An 18,120-nucleotide genomic window follows, 5' to 3' on the forward strand; every position below is an offset into this window, starting at 1 on the left:
CCATAGTAGACATGATATACAATGACATTGTGAGTCTCATTGACATCCGTACTGCCATCCACCCTCTACTGAAGGTAGTAACAGTGCTCCACTTCTTGGCCACAGGCACCTACCAGCATACGGTATGTCAGATGCATGGCATATCACAACCAGTATTCTCACGCACACTGAACCAGGTGCTCGATGCCCTCCTGCAGCACACAAGTCAACACATATACATGCCACGGACTGCCCAGGAGATCTCCAACACCAAAGTTGGCTTCCATTCACTGGCAGGCATCCCAAGTTGCATCGGGGCCATCGACTGTACCCATGTAGAACTGGTGGTCCCACATGCCAATGAGGTAGTGTACCGTAACAGAAAGCAATACCACTCCATCAACGTCCAAATGGTATGTGACTCCAATAAGATCATCACACATTGCTGTGCCCGATATCCCGGTTCAACCCATGATGCAATGGTCCTGCGGAACTCGACAATACCACGATACATGGAGCGACATGCTGGACAACGTTTGTGGCTACTTGGTGAGTAGCAGGCCGACCACATGTCAGTGTGATGTGGATTGTGAGTGGGGGGTGAGATGCATACTCCAACTGGGCGTGAATGGGGGGGGGAGATGCATACTCCAACTGGCCGTGAATGGGGGGGGGGGGAGATGCATACTCCAACTGGGCGTGAACTTGTGTCATGAGAAGAATGGACATACATATTTGCATCACTGTACATTGAGGCAGCCCACAATGGACCAGAGACAAAACCACATGCCGGAAGTGAGTGCCACGGCAAACATATCAATCCATTATGCCAAACAGGCCATTCCAAACAACATGCACACCGCACAACACACCATTCCCCCATTACACAATTCAGCAACATGCATATCAAAATCACAACTGAAATGTACGCTGAACAACATCAGAAATGGTCCGCGCACATGAGTGCATACAAATGGATCCCCTGTAGCCATTGTGGTGAGGCACACCCGTACCCCACCACAGAATTGCCATCAAACAGCATGGGGACATCAACTAAGGAATGGCAGTGTACTAGCAGTGTGGCACTAACGTTGCCAGGGCCAGGAAACACAAATCACTTAAACTCTGGCGGGACATGGCAATCCCTGCTGTATGCATGCATGGTGCATGTCCACTTGCAAGGACCACCTCACCTTCCCACATTGCAGTTACCCTGATTGCCATGCGTGCTTGGATCAGTGGATGTCGTTGAATATGCAATGTTTGTTTGTGTGATATGTGCACGCTCCACATTATGTAGACACTTACACATACCCATTGTTGCACCCATGCAGGTGATGCAGGTTATCCCCTGAAGAGGTGGCTCCTTACCCCTGTGCGGAACCCACAGAACAGGCACGAAGAGGACTACAATCATGCACACACCCGTACCCGCGTGGTGATCGAGCAGACATTCGGCCTATTGAAGGAACGCTTCCGGTGCCTCAGCAGGTCGGGCGGGGCACTCCTGTACGGGCATGAGAAGGTGGCCAAGATCACCATGGCATGTGTCATGCTTCACAATATGTGTATCAGACGGAATGTGCCAATGCCCCCTGACATAGAACTGCGACCACCGTCTGAGGATGATGACGGGGATGAGGATGGAGGAGAGGGGGCTGCAGGTCATGCAGGTGGCGATGCCCATGAGGGACGTGCTGTGCGGCAGCACCTGATAGACCATTGTTTCTGATGCACATGGATTAGGAGGGTGCAATTGGTGTTCAGCTCAGGGCACGGGGTGTATGGAGGACATAATCACAGTGCACCCTTCAACAATAAAGCACACATACACAATTATCAATGTCCAGTCATGTGATTATCCATGCCATTACGTCTGTATTGAGCATTATGACATTCAAACGTGCATGTACCCTCCACCCCAACAACCCTCACCCCCCTCCCCCCACAACTCCCCCAAACACCCTCACCCCCCTCCCCCCACAACTCCACCGAACACCCTCACCCCCCTCCCCCCACAACTCCCCCAAACACCCTCACCCCCCTCCCCCCACAACTCCACCGAACACCCTCACCCCCCTCCCCCCACAACTCCACCGAACATGGTGTGCACATCAGTGCTGCATTAGTTCCCAAGTGTCAACAGGGACAGGCTGGCCCTACTTCCCTCCTCCACTACCACCATTGGGGGGTTGTGAGTCTGACCGCCGCAAGGACCGGCTGGACCTGCGCAGGATGGTTGTCTGGTCGGAGCTAGTAGACGAGGGGGTGGCTGGTTGATCTGCTCCCTGTGAGTGACGCATGCTCTCCATCGCCTCAGCAATGCGCGTTAGGACCTGCCTCACAGCGGCCATCTCGTCACATAGGCGCGTCGTGTTGCTGTCCATGGCAGCTTTCATGTCCCTTGACAACACCCGGATCTCCTCCCTGGTCGAGGCAGCCTCGCTCACTTGCCGGGCAACCAGGGCATTGAGCTCCTCCTGGCGCTGGCGTATCAGGCTCATGGTGTCGTCTGCGGCCCTGCCCCTGTTACTCCTCGGCGCAGCTTGCTGCATGTGGCCGACATCAGGTGAGCTCGCCACGGGACTGAATGACCCATCCATTGCATCTCCGGCATGCACCTCATGGATGCTGCCATTGGATGTGTTGCATGGGCTGTGGAGTGGGGACAGCTGGGGGCTGGGTGTACGCTGCCCTTCCGGTGTCGGACATGGGTCGTCCACATCACTCATAGGTGCCGTGGCTGCTGCTTCCCCAACGGAGCTATTGGCTGCAGACGGCGTGCCTTCTGGCACTGGCTCCTGAGTGGTGGGGGTGGGTGGTGGGGGTGCTGCCACAGTGTCGGATGGCATTTCGACCCTTGGTGTGGTCGTTGCGTGGGTGGCTTTTGAACGCTGGGCCACTCCAGATATCCCAGTGCCCCTCGATGTACTGGGCCTGGTGCCTGCATCCTTTCCCTTGGCCTGCTTTTTGGGTGGTGGGGCCTGCGTTGCAGAGTCCAGCTCCTCACTGTCAGATTGTGACCCTGTGGGGGAGCAAGACAGGGATAACATCAGTGATGGGTCAACGTGCATCATGCATATGTTGTTGTTGCTGCAGTTCTTTGGATTTGGACATCTACTTTGGGCCTGCAGGTTGTTGGCCAGATGGGTGGGTCATCCGGACATGTGTCAGGGTGACACGTGTGTGAGGTGCTGCATGCATGTGGTTGTGTGGGGATGTGCAGGGCATATATGCAGGGTTGTGTACATGTGTGTGTGATGACCCCATCCATTAGCTGATTCCCAATTCACATTTGGGGGAGGGACTCATGCTTGGCATTGCTGTGTCTTGCGTGGTCACTCACCTCCGTCTGACGTTGTTGCCACACCACACTCCATTCGGCCCACTCCCTCGATGGATTCTATGCCAATGGTGCTGGCACATGTCTCCTCCCACTCCTGCATCTTCATCGGGGATCCACCTCCGCCTCCTGTGCCCATGGCCAGATTCCTGTTGGCCGATAAAATGCTGCGTACACGGAGGCGCAGATCATCCCACCGCTTGCGCACGTCCTTTACGGTGCGGGGGGTGGAGCCCACCGCACTGACTTTCTGCGCCACCTCAGCCCAGATTTCCTTTTTTCTCAGGAGTGCCGGGCGCCGCATGTCGCTAGCGGAAACTACGTCTGCATTTGCAGCCAGGGTGTCTGCCAGCATTTTCAATTCCTCGTTTGAGAAGCGTTCTTTGCGCTGGCGCGCATCGGCTTTCTTTAGGGCCTTGGGCATTGTTTGTTCTTCTGGGATGTGGTTTTGCCAGTTGTGGTGTTGCTGCAGGTCCTGAGTGCAGGGGATGGCAATGGATTGTGTTTTTAAAGATGGCCGCCGGGCTCTTTCCCGTTCCGGTGCGATGACGCTATTTCCGGTTCCGGTGTTTTACGGTGACCGCTAATAGCAGTGACCGCTAATAGCAGTGACCGCTAACAGCGGTGACCGCTAAGAGCGTGCAGCATGAGGGCGGAGGTGCTATCAGCACTTTGGTCGGAGCCGGTAAGGTGCTTTTCCGCCATGGCGGTGGGGTCATTTACCGTCATGGCCCTATGCGCGTGTCCGCTAACTCGTAATGTAACGCTATTAGCGGTCTCCTACGATGGCGGACACGCTAATAGCGCCATGACGGTAAATCACATTTTTTAGCGCCTACCGTGTAATGAGGCCCAATGTCCTTTCTAACAGCGTTATTGTACCAATACTGCAGCAAGTATTTGGAAGAAAGTATCCATTAAGACAGCCATATCAAATGTATCCTCAAGGTGATGACAGCCTGCAGTAGTAACTCCCTGAAGGAATTTGAGAAGGAGCTAAGAAAACAAACTGATGATGTCATAAGAAAGTGTGCACAATGTCCTGAAATACTGAATGAAGACGATGTATGGATCCTAGTGGAGAAACGATGAAATAACGAATCAAGTGAACTGTAAAAGTGTAAATAAAGAAGATTACACATTAGCAAGGGCTGCAGAAATCAGAAGTATAATGAATGTACAGACGCCTAAACGCAAGATAGATCAAGCCATCGTATAGGCTAGCTACAAGTAGTAAATAGAATGCAGGCGGATCCGCCATTGTACAGAAACTGGACATTGGTATCATGAAATAAGTAAGCCAAAGTACCATGGAGAGAGAATGAAAGGCTGCGTCACAGTAGAAGAGCAGGTTGTTGGAACTACGTTGTAAGGCTGTCTGGCCTGAAGTCAAGAACTGAGAAGTCGAGGTCAGCTATCTACGCTGGAGAGGAACATGCGTGCAGAGGATGCACCTTCTCACGTTAAGGTCCAAGAAAGAACACAGAAGTTGCCAAGTCTTAAATCTTTTAAAAGATTTAAAAGATTGCAGAATGAGCAGAATCGTGGTCTCTTGTCATGTGAGTCGAGGCTGGAAACAGGGCTTAAATTTGGAGTTCCAGACACGATAGCGAGTGCCCTCACTCCTGTTACATTCTGAGGACAAGAATACTCTGCAGGGCCAAATACAAAGAGAATTTCATGGTAGAAGTCATGGGTGATGAGAGATTCTGGGCTAATTGGGTGGTAGGGCAGTTTCATGCCTATCTAGTTGCACTGGGTCTTGGCTTACGTGCTGCTAATTGAACTGAATGTTGCAGACATGGCACAAGCGTTAAGGACCTTATAGCTTGAGAAACCAATGAAACACTGTGTAACTGATTTCTCTTAAAATTACATGTTTGAAGAGGTAGTCATGAGTTGTCCACCTGATATTGGACAGCCAATAACTAACCTAGCTCCTATATGATTGTATATCAAGATGTGTCCCTTAACGAATCCCAACCCTTGATAGGTTTTTCACTATAGCGTGATGTCATTCTAATGCCCAAAGAGAGTATATCATTGTTTTTCATGTGGAAATAGCAGAGAATTAGCTTACGTCTGTTGATGTTCGTTGTAAACTCCCTGTTTTATACAATTGCTAATAAAACAGCAACTTGCCATCTTCTTGAGTTTGTCCGGTTATTTGGACTCAGAATTATTCTGGTCTAATCCCATCCAGTAACAGATGCACGTTCCAAGGGCCTAAACGGATGTGGTAGCATTGCGGATGATTTCCCATCTAAACTAGTTTGACTTCAGAGTTTCGGGCGATCGGGCATCCTCTGCAATTAGCTGGAAGATTGTGGAATCTCCTATGGAGAGCGGCTGATAGAAATAAACTTGCAAGGGAAATTGAGATGGTGAGCAGGTACCCCTTTGAAGATATCCCGGCTTGGTTTCCACAGGCACTCCGCAGATGGGAGGAGAAGTGGTCGGCTCGTCGGAGGAGTTGATACTGAAGGCCTCGAGTCATTTAAACAGATCAAAGTAGACTAAGGGAAATGGCAATATAAAGGGGCGGGATTGTGATATTTTATGAAAATAAGTTGGGTAACAGGAATTTTGTGTGGATAAAAGAACACATAGGTAATCCTATTTGAAGGAAGATAGAAGAAGACATCTCAAATTCCAGTTGGAATATTAAGAGAGAGAATATGTTGACGTCTTAAACTCTGTACGGGGTAATATAATTGGAGGCGAAGAAAGAATACCTCTTACTATAAATGATTATAGGGAAAAGGGAAGGTGATCACAATGGTTATTAATGTGTGCTGTGGGATTATTTTGATTATTAAGGGATGTATGAAGTTTTGAAAAGTGATATATTGTGAAATGTGGAAATTACGTTATTTTGAGTTAAGTGTAGTGAAAGATTGGCGCCAGCCAGAAGACATATAGGGCCAGTCACAAGACAGATGATAAAATGTTCATGCCATGGACACAAGGGATTTAAGTCAAAGGCAATACTACAACACATGACCACATATCTACATGCTGCTTACACAGGAAAGAAATTAGAGAAAAGACTGGCAGTTTTAGAAGTTTGGAAAATCTATTAAGAGGAGAAAGAGGAGAATCTCCACTTTCCAAGAACACCATTTCCGGAAAACTCCCTGGTGGCTACGGCCCCCAAAACCCCTCCCCCTTCCTATCACATTTTTTTTTTCATTTCTTATCATTTTTTTGTTTGCCCGCTTCCCTGGGGGCAGATGATCAGCCCTCTGCCCCCAGGGTTGTACACATATGTGCGGCGAGGGCTGCTTACTGTAAGCAGCCCCCACCTCCCCCCCATTCAAAGACATCCCTGTCTCTAGTGTGCATTGCTGCCCACGCATCGAGCGCCCTGTGCCCAATCCACGGGCAGCAATGCTGTCACACAGGGTGTCCTTGGAAAGGGGAGAATTTCCCCTTTCCAAGGACACCATTTCCAACAAAATCCCTGGTGGCTAGGGCCCCCAAACCACCTCCCCCCTTCCCATCACTTTTTTTTTGTTATTATTATTTTATTTTTTTTGTCCCCTTCCCTGGGGGCAGATGATCAGCCATCAGCCCCCAGGGTTGTACACATATGTGCCCCCATGCTTTGGGGGGCAGGGAGGGCGAGGGCTGCTTACTGTAAGCAGCCCCCACCTCCCCCCATTCAAAGACATCCCTGTGTCTAGTGTGAATTGCTGCCCGCACATCGAGCGCCCTGCACCCAATCCGCGGGCAGCAAAGCTGTTACACAGGGTGTCCTTGGAAAGGGGAGAATCTCCCCTTTCCAAGGACACTATTTCCAAAAACATCCCTGGTGGCTAGGCCCCCAAACCCCCTCCCCCCTTCCCATCACTTTTTTTAATTTTTATTATTATTATTTTTTTTGGTCCCCTTCCCTGGGGGCAGATGATCAGCCATCTACCCCCAGGGTTTATTAGATATGTGCCCCCATGCTTTGGGGGCTGGGAGGGCTGATTATTGTAAGCAGCCCCCTCACCCCCCCCACCTCACAAACATATCCCTGGTGGTCCAGAGGGCAATTCTGGTCATCGATCGAGTGCTCTGCGCCGATCCGTGACCAGCAATGCTTGTAAAATGATGTCTTTGGAAAGGGGAGAACCTCCCCTTTCCAAAGACACCATTTGCTGCAGAATCCCTGGTGGTTTAGTGGGCCCCATTTTAATTTTTTTCATTTTCATCCCTGAGGGCAGATGATCTCTGCTCCCAGGTGTCGCCACAGCCGTGGCGCCATGCTTGGGGGAGAGGGGTCCGCTTACTTAGTAAGCAGCCCCCCTCCCCCCGCTCCCAAAACAGATCCCTGGCGGTCTAGTGGGCATTGGAAAGGATCTCCCCTTTCCAATGATACCTGCCTCGATCTCTGGCTTGAAATACAGCCAGAGATCGAGGCAGCGGGAGAGGGGCTCTTACCTTCTCTCTTCACCGCAGCAGCCGAAAATGGCTGCCGCTGTGAATTTACTTTCAATTTCATGTCGGCGTGCGTCACGCACGCTGACGTGAAATTGAAGGAAATCCAACCCCCGGGCCATGAAGAGGAACCTCCCCCTCACATAGCCCGGGGGTTGGATTACAGTTTTGTGCGATCCCTGCTTTGCAGGGATCGCACAAAACAGAGTGCCTGAAAGGACAAGCTATCTCGTCCTTGGCAACAGGGAGGTAATCCCAAGGACGAGATAGCTTGTCCTTGGCACTAAAGAGGTTAAAAGAATTGAAAGCAGCGGTGGGGTATAGTAACCCGACATATGCTCCCCCCACCCCACTTATGGTAGCGATGAAAGTCCAGAAGAGAATATAAAAAGAAAGATTAGTGTAGATTCCCATGAGATAAAGAGGAACGAGGCAAGAGATTGAATATATCAACAGATAGAGATAAGGAACTTAAGAGATGGAAAGGAAAGAAAAATAAGCATCGAGGAGGTTAGGCAAAAGGAAGACAAAGATGAGCAAGAAAAGAAGGATAGGGAACCAGAAACGCGGTTGAGGTTCAGATGAGCAAGGAAGGAAAAGCAGTGAATGACTGGAAAAGATATTTAGAGAGGAAGAAGAAAAAGACGAAAAGCGGGCAGAGGAACAAAGGAAGTATGACAGTCGGAAAAAAGGAATAGAAGAAAGGGATAGGAGAGAAAGAAAGAGAGAAGAAGAAGAGGCACAACAAGTGAAGGAAAAAAGATTACAGAGAAGAAGAGAGGAAGAAGAACAAAGAGAAGAAGTAAGAATGAAAGCACAAAGGTATGAGGAAGAGGGGGCGGGAAGAGACGCGAGAGAACGAAGGGAAGTGGAAAAAGGGATACAACAAAATAGAAGGCAGCAAGGTCATGACGCCAAGAACCAATAAGACCAACCGACGAAATGCAGGGACGATGGGAAACGATAAGCAAAGGTTTCCCAATGAGAGAAATGACTCAAGAAATACCTAGGGTAGCACAAGAAGAGGAACAATCTGATGCAGAAAGTATTGGAAAAAGAATCGATAAGATATAACATCAAAATGAGGCAGAACAGTGAGTATGGAACTCAAGGGAGCGGCAGACGATCCCTGATACCAAACACACGGGATGAAGAGGAAAACATGCTCAGTGATGAACGCAGAGCATTGTCTCTGAGTAGATTAGATTTAGATAGAGAAGACGAAGATGATAGTCACATCATTTGGAATGTGTATCAATGTCAGCTGAAGAAAGGGAGTCAGGCCATACAATAGAAGGGGATGGCACATGCGTCCCCTTGGAAAGTGAAATCTGGATCTGGAGATAAGACCCTAAGGAAAGAACACCAGATCCTATGCCATATCCCAAACTTTCCCAAAGTCGATCGTGTGATTGTGTGGGGTGGGGAGAGAATCCCCACCCCATGTGAGAAGGCTAAGGTTGTTGCCAGCACGAAGACGAACATGGACAATTACCCCTGGATGGAATAAGCAAATAATGGGTCCAGCTATGGGATGGGGTTCACACAGGTTCCCTTGCTAGAGAAGGGGGGGGGGGGTTAAGATTGCAATATATTCCATGGCCCCTGATGGATAAAGATAACTTAAAATGTAAGTTACCTTGTTTGACTTCCAGGGCTGGGAAATGGATATACGAATTAGAGAAATTCACAGGGGGAAATACGTTGGCCATAGGAGACATAAAAGGCCCGCTGGTAGCAATTCTTGGAGATAGAGCTGACAACATTTGGAAACGAGCGGGATATGCAAGTGTGACAGCACAAAACACAGCGCATGATGGAGTGCATTTCATAGTTGCAGAGCTGACGTTTGGAGTGCTCTCAGGGTACAGTAGCCCGATACATTAGATATGGGTGCAATTATGGCACGTAAAATGAAGAAAGATGAAGACCCTATTGCATATAATTAGAATATTCAAGATAGATGTTAGCTTGAGAAGCACAGAGACAAATGAAAAAACAAGTAGGAATGGAAGCGAAGCAGTGGGCAGAGATACAGTTGACTATTGTGCATCATTGCCGATTGTTACAATAGAAGAATAAAAAGAAAGATGAGAACCGAAAGATTGAAGAAGCCAAGTTAGTTCAGAAGAAATTGTCAAAGTGTGCTATAAAGGGGCAGTATTGACATGTGGAGTAGGAGTTGGAACCCAGTGCATCAAAGTGGGTATTGGTTTTGGACACGGTGTAGAGGTGGGGGATTTAGAGGAAGGGAAGGTGGATTTCAGAACACCCAAGGTGGATTCCAAAATGTCCAGGGTGGAAGTCAGAACACTCAGGGAGGATATCATGGTCTGTTTGCCAGAGGGCCACCCCCAGTGTGTTGAAATTGTGAAATAGCAGGGCATATTGCACCTGTATGTAGAAGCCAAGGAAACATTAGCCGGAGGGAGCCTGAACAATCTTTATCTAACAGCTGTTTAGTTTCTGAATATGGCAATGGCCTGTTTTGTTGCTGCATCTTTCCCCTCTCCTGGTTGTGGGCCTCTTTTGTGTCCCCTGCCTTTATTGCTGCAGTTTCCTGGTGACCCCGGGTTGCCCTGATAAGCATCTCATCGGCACCCCTTTGCATTGCCCTGGACCTCCCCTGAGGCCTGACAGGGGACAGAAGACTTCCTGCATCTCACACCTGAATGCACAGGGCAGATGTGTATTCTCCTGTTTATGCCACACAACGGTCCCACACCCTCCCCAATGGTCTGGTGCTTGGCTTTGACTTCAGGTCCCCTGGAATTGTCCCAGATCAGAGTAGTCCCCTTGATCCAATACTTGCTGGCCCCCACCCTCCCTGACTGCCCTCATCTTTTGCCTGTTTCAGCTCGTTTTACTTTCACCCTCACCACCTCACCACCTTTGCATGGTTACAGCCCATGATCTCCCCCTCTCTTCTGCTAAAGAAAGACTCCCTTGAGGATAGGCAGAGATTTCTGCCAGGAATTCAGGGAAAAATTGATAAGGAGGCAGGGCTAGAATCATGCACCGGACTCTCTGTACTGGGTACACAGGAGTGGACTAAGAACCAAAAGAGGCCATGGATTCCTTTTTTTTAAAGCAAAATTGCATCTTGATTGTATGTGCTGCAACATTCTGCGTGCCCTCAGAAAAACAGCCCATGGTTCACAGACCCCCCTCATCCCCCCACACACTGCCCACGGGAAATCGACAGACTTACCTGTAGGCCAGTCTGCCCTTCATAGGGTACAGTGTGCAAGAACCCTGCCCTCGGGGACAGGAGGAGTGACAGAGCACCCTGCACCCAAGACACGAGGCACAAGAGAACACCCTGCACCCAAGAAAGGAGACCCAAGGGGGCACTCTGCACCCAGGACAGGAGATGAGAGGGAGTACGTCCAGCACCAAAGACAGGAGAGTTGAAGGAACAGCACCCTGTACCAAGGGCAGGAGACGTGAGGGAACAGCATCCTGCACCAAGGGCAGGAGACATGAGGGAGCACCCTTCACCCAGGGCAGGAGACGTGAGGGGGCACCCTGCACCCAGGACAGGAGGTGACACACTTACCAGCTCCTGCACACCCAATCTCTTTCCGTAATGGCAGGGGCCCGGCACAACAACTCCAGCCAGCCCCCATTCAATCCTACTCAGTGCGTGCGCAATAGCCTGGAGGAGGGCACACTGCACGTCCCCCATCATGGGCCTAGCTGGCGCCATCAGCGCCGCCACCACCTGGAGCACGGGGTCAGGGGAGGTCGGGGGGGAAGGTAATAAAGCAACAAATGTAGCTAATTGCCATTGCCTTGCCCTGCCTGAGGGCCGAGGCTGCAGCCTAGCACTGCTAGAATAAACGTTTGTTTTTGTTTCGCAATTCGTATCATTACATTATAAAAATGAATGTGCCTGGCCTGGGTTTCAGGCCGCGGACTGCTGGTGCCCCTAGAAGCTGACTGATGTCAGGCAGCTGCATGAGATGCCTGACACAAAGACCGGCCCTGGGCATCGAGGTGCTTTTACATGAGATTGACTTAGTTACAAGTTACAACATTGCTTACTGGTTACATGAGGCGAGGCAATGTTGGAGCTGGGTACATGGAAGGCATAGTCTCAACATGACAGTGTTACTTGGATGGTACATACAGGACAATTCAGTGCATCTAGTGCCCTATAGGTATATCCTATGGGATTTCAAATGAACAGTCATGTTTTAATTTCTTTGCGGAAGGCTAAGTGGGAGGAGATTCCTCTGATCTTGGGTGGCAAGGAGTTCCATTGCGTTGCAGTGATGAAACGGAAGCTGGAACCTCCTGTTCGCGCTCTTGTGACATTGGGCACTGAGAGTAGGTTTGTATATGGGGTTCTAATAGGTCTTTTTGTGAGTGGTCTGGTGAGTCTCTGAGAAAGGTATAGTGGATCTGCGTGATGGGTGCATTTATGGGTGAGGGACAGGGTTTTGAATATTACGCGTTCTTTGACGGGTAGCCAATGTGCTTGTTTTCTGGCAGCTCAGATGTGTTCCCTTCTTGGGATACCTATGGCTGCCCAGAGTGCATTACTTTAGATAATTTGTAGTTTTTCAATCTTTTTCGACGAGGTCCCGGCCAGGAGGGCGTTAGAATGATCGAGTCGGGCCCCAATTATAGCTCTGGCTATAGTTAGGCAGTTTTGCTTTGTAAGGAATGGTCTGGCTGCGGTGAGGAGTTTGGTGAGGTGAGGAGTTTAGAATCTTGTCAGGATATTGTAAATTAATTTCTCTGGGGTTTGCAAATACGTAACTCACTCAGTATATAAATAATTCCTTCAGTGAGTGAATCACCCTCCTTCTGTGAATAAATCACCTATGAGGCAGGGGAGAGGGATGAATAGTACCAATGTGGTTGAGTGGCTATTTGTATAAAATCAAAGAGCATTATAGGAACTTAAGAATGACTGCAGAACTATATATTTGAAATGTCTGTCACAGTGATTCAAGCATTAAACCCTTTTGAGCATTTAAATCACACTGGGCTCTCCGCTCATTTCCTTTGTCACTACACTAACCCTTGTAATAATATTGTCTGCAAACCACACGGGCATATAGATGTGATGATTGGGCTTGCAGTCCACCCCCCTCCTGCCTGCTTACTCCAAGGCATGCATGGGGTTATGGATGACAGAGGTAGTCCATGCAGAGGACCAGTTGTTGGAGACTGCTGGGGCTCTGGTCCGATGAGCCCAGCCCACTTAAAGTCCTGCATTCACTTTAATATCATATTAAAACTATTTTGTTAATTGTACAATTTCTTTTTTACAGAGAAATTACTCTGAAATACAGCCGCATTTCAACTTTGCGCCTTGTGTGACCTATGGCCAGGCCCACTCTGGGTGGGTGACTTAAGGGATGGTGTGATAGAAAATTGCTTCTGGTACCCCTAGTGCCCTTGACCATGTATTGCACTTCAGCAATGGCATATTCAAAATATGCCATTATAAAATTGAGGGCATGCAGACACTGCAGTACTTGTGCACTGCATCACAGTAAAACGACCTGTATCAACATGACACCACATAAGTAGCCCAGGGAGGGTGGGGGTGGTGCCCATCTTGGATTCTGTACCAGGCCGTTGTCAACTCTGAAACTGGCATCTTATCTCAATATCATATCTTGACTAAGAAGAAAGCGAGGGGAGTCAAAGAGAGACAGAGAGAGAGAGAGCTAGAGTGAGAGAGAGGAGGGAACAATGAGATGGGTGCACCACGACAGAGAGAGGAAAGATTGCGCACAGAAAGAGAGGAAGAGACATAGAGAGAGGTGGAGAACAGAGTCACAGGCAGGGATAAAGATGTGGTAGAGATAAGGAGAGAAAAGGGGCTCAGGCGAACAGGGAAATCAACACAGGGTAGTCATAGAGGACAATCGATGGGGCTCAAACAATGGGAGAGAGATGAGGCACAGACAGTGGGAAGTGATGGAGCACAGGCAGAAGAAGAATGCAGTGGCATAAAAAGAGTGAGATGAGCAAAAGTAGAAGTTGTAGTAGTAGTTTGTCATTTATTTATATAGCACCTTTATTCCATTGGTATGGCCTCAACATGCTTCTGGTGTGAATGCACTCGGGCTACTGAAGTCCAAGGTATGGGAAAATTGTCAGAATGATTAGAATGCGTGTGTGCATTTGGCGAAGACAAGGTCGGGCATGTGGATGGGTGCTGAGGTGGTCAGGAGAGTGGGCGTATAATACACAGGTTACACAGTTGAGCAGTCACAGCGATCAGCGAAAGATCGCCGCGACTGCTACCCTCTTCCAGAAGGCAAACTACAGTGTCAAAGGGTTGTATTTCAACACAGATTAATCTGAATCCCAGCATCATTGCCCCACCGATGTGCCACAACTTTACTCCATGTCTTGAAAAAGACCCGGGAAGGTTGAAACAAGTGCTGGCTTCATTTGGTATTAAAACCACTCCAAGATCAACCTCTTCAGACTAGATTGAGTACTTGTGAACTGATAGAAGTATTATTAAACAGATTACTGACCCAGCACCTATGTGGCATGGGCTTTAACTAGTTGTTGCTTAACACCATTTTTGGATGGAAGGGTGCTGTCTCCTTAGAACCCCTTCAGTGACAGCAGGGTCCAATGCCTAATTCAATTGATCAGCGCAGTGATCTACATAGTGTAGTGCCCTACCTTCACTTCCTATCTCAGAAAAACACCTAAGTATAATTTCAGGGCAACCCGCATATATCTTCTATATGCATTTCATTGGCTATCCTCATAAATCTTCTAAGTGCAACATACAGGCTAACATCATGAATCCTCTAGGTGTAATAGACAGGCTACCAACATACATCTTCTAAGCACAATAGACAGGCTAACAACATGAAATTTCTAGGTGCAATACCAAGGCTAACCGCAATAGACAGGCTACCCTCATAAACCTTCTAAGTGCATTATCAATGCTACCCACATATATCTTCTATGTGCAATAATTGGGCTAACAGTGTAATAGACAGGCTATCTTAATAAGTGCAGTACATTGCCCACCCTCAAATTGTATCCAAGCGCAACATATTGCCCGCCCTCAAAATACATCCAAGTGCAACACTTTGCCTACCCCAGGTGTCATAGAATAGCAACACATTTCCCACCCTCAACATACATCTAAGTTCGACACTTTGCTTGCCCCAGAAGTCACCTAGGTGCAAACCATTGCCCACCCTCAAAATACATCTAAGTGCAACACTTTGCTTACCGCCAAACATCCATCTTATTGCGAAACACATTGCCCACCCTCGAAATACATCTAAGTGCAACACCTTGCCTGCCCCAGGAGTCATCTAATTGCAACACATTGACCGCTCTCACATACATCTAATTGCAACCCTTTGCCTGCCCCAGTAGTCATCTAAGTGCAACAATATCAACCTAAGGAGCACAGTAGGGTTAACACAGTCTCACAACATCTAGGTGGCTCACAGAGGAATGGCCACAAAGTTATCAGAAGCTGTTAAAGGTTTACGAGTAAGAATACAAAGTGGCAGGGTTTTACTAGAGGTCAGTAATGGCTGTACTCTCCCCCCATACCACCTTGTCTGGGTGTGAAAGTAGGGTGTCACATTGGACCCCACAGGCAAACAGGGGAACTCAGGGGATGGGAGTTGCCATAGGGAGCTGCCCTTTGCCTTTGGCACTTTGCTGGCTGCCCATGCAAGGCTGCCCTAGAGTTCATAAAGAGAAGATATTCTGAGTAACGTGCGCTACCATGGCCCTAGCAGTGATCGGCTAGGCGGGCAGTGGCAGTGGGAAGGGTCGGCAAAGTGCAGAAAAAAACATGAGGGGAGGCATGGGAAGCACGAGACCGGAGCCATGTTCGGAAAAGCAAGGGAAAAAGGAAAGAAAATGCATGCAACAAAGTTTACCTGCACTGCTCTGCACACAGACAGGGTGGAATGGGCTGGTGGCATGAAGCAAGGGGATTAAGTCCCCTGAGCCGAGAAGCTATTCCGGGTCATGTGGGCTGGCATAGCCCTATCAGCGATCGGCTAGGTGGCCGGTAGGAGTGGGGAGGGTTGGGAAAGTGTGGACAAAAACACTCAGGGAGGCATGGGAAGCACGAGACCGAAGCCGTTCTAGAAAAAGCAAGGGAAAAACTAAAAAATGCATGCAGCAAAGCTTACCTGCACACAGGCATGGTGGAATGGGCTATGTGCAGGGAGCAAGGGAGCACGGGGATTAGGTCGCCTGAGCCGAAAAACTATTCCGGCCCACATGGGCTACCACAGCCCTATCTGCGGTTGGGTAGATGGGCAGTGGGTGTAGAGAGGATCGGAAACGTGTGGATAAAAGCACTAGGGGGGGCATGGGAAGCACAAGACTGGAGTCATGTTGGGAAAAGCAAGGGAAAAAGGAAGAGAATGTACGCAGCAAAGCGTACCTGCAAAGCACTGGACACGGCCAGGGTGGAATGAGCTGGTGTTCAGGGAGAAAGCGGATTAGGTCCCCTAAGCAAAGAATCTTTTCTGGGTCACGTGGGCACCACAGCCTTATCAGCAATCGGCTAGGGCGGCAGTGGGAGTGGGAAGGGTCAGGAAAGTGCGTACAAATACAATACATGGGAAGCACAAGACCATAGCCCTGTTGGTAAAAGCAAGGGAAAATGGAAGAAGGAAAAAAATGAATGCAGCAAAGTTTACCTGCACTGCTCTGCACACAGGCAGGATGGATTGGGCTGGGGTGCAGGGAGCAAGGGGAATAGGTCTCATGAGCCGAGAAGCTATTCTGGGTCACGTGGCTACTGCGGCTCTATCAGTGATTGGCTAGGCGGGCGCTGGGAGTGGAGAGGGTCAGAAAAGTGCGGACAAAAACACTAGGGAGGCCTGGGAAGCACGAGACCAGAGCCATATTGGGAAAAACAAGGGAAATCCATGCAGTAAAGCTTACCTGCACTGCTCTGCACACGGGCAGGACGGAATGGGCTGGTGTGCAGGGATCAAGGGGATTATGTTTCCGCAGCCGAGAAGCTATTCCGTGTCACGTGGTCTATCACGGCCCTATCAGCAATTGGCTAGGACAAAAACCCTAGGAGAGGCATGGGAAGCATGAGACCAGAGCCATGTTGGTAAAAGCAAGGGAAAAAGGAAAAAATGCACACATCAAAGCTTACCTGCCCTGCTCTGCGCATGGGCAAGGTGGAATGGGTTGATGTGCAGGGAGCAAGGGGATAAGGTCCAATGAGCCAAGAAGCTTTTCCGGGTAACATGGGCTACCACGGCCCTATCAGCAATCAGCCAGGCGGGCGGTAGGAGTGCGGAGGGTTGGGAAAATGCAGACAATACCAGCAGTGGAGACATAGGAAGCACGAGACCGGAGCCATGTTGTGAAAAGCAAGGGCAAAAGGGAAAAAAACACATGCAGCAAAGCTTATCTGCCCTGCTCTACACATGGGCAGGGTGGAATAGTCTGGTGTGCAGGGAGCAAGGGGACTAGGTACTGTGATGTTACGCACACGGGTGGCACCCTCTGGCAAAGGATTCCCGGGGTGTAACACATGAAGTGAGGGACACGTACACACAGGGCCTCATTCCGACCCTGGCGGTAAGCGAAAAACGATGGCGGTAAATGATTACCACCATCGTTTTCCGCTAGGTCCGATTATGACCCTTGACCGTTAACTACGATGCCATTAGCGGCATCGTAGTCAACGCTGCCGCTATCTGCGCCAAGGACGCGCACGCGACCTCCCACACCGTACTTAGCACCATGGCGGAAAGGTACGCGAATGCCGACCCAAGCGGACATGCACCTAACGCCATCACCCAGCCCGTTAAGTACCTTACCGCCATGGCGCTAAGTACGCCATCGCGAATCAACCGTAAATGGCCATGTAAAGTGAATCCAGCTGCCACAGGTGCACAGAAACAGCACAGGTGGAGGCAATACAGACTCAGGAAGTACAAAAAGAGCACACCCCACCCCTTCCCACACCCAGTCACACTCCACAATGATACCAATTTGACTTGCAATGTTGGGGCTGGAGGACCTGATAGCAATGCAAGTGCTACTACAACAACAACAACAACAACAACAGGCAGCACAGAGGAGACGCAGGAGGAGAAGGAGGGCAAGGCAGGGCCTGCAAGCCCCACCAGCACAGCCAGTGCCTCCACGCAGGCAGCCCCCAATCCCACGCATCAGAGCCAGTCCATTCAACCTCACTGCTGAGCAGATCCACACGGTGTACCGTTTGGACCGGGAAACCATCAACGCCATCGTAGACATGACACACAACGACATCGTCAGCATGGTAGAAAGTCCAATCGCCATCCCACCCCTACTGAAGGTAGTGTCTGTACTCCACTTCCTGGCCACAGGCACCTACCAGCACATAGTGGGGAACT

The sequence above is a fragment of the Ambystoma mexicanum genome, chromosome 1q, assembly GCF_040938575.1.
Source record: "Ambystoma mexicanum isolate Mex_15411 chromosome 1q, UKY_AmexF1_1, whole genome shotgun sequence".
NCBI lineage: Eukaryota > Metazoa > Chordata > Amphibia > Caudata > Ambystomatidae > Ambystoma > Ambystoma mexicanum.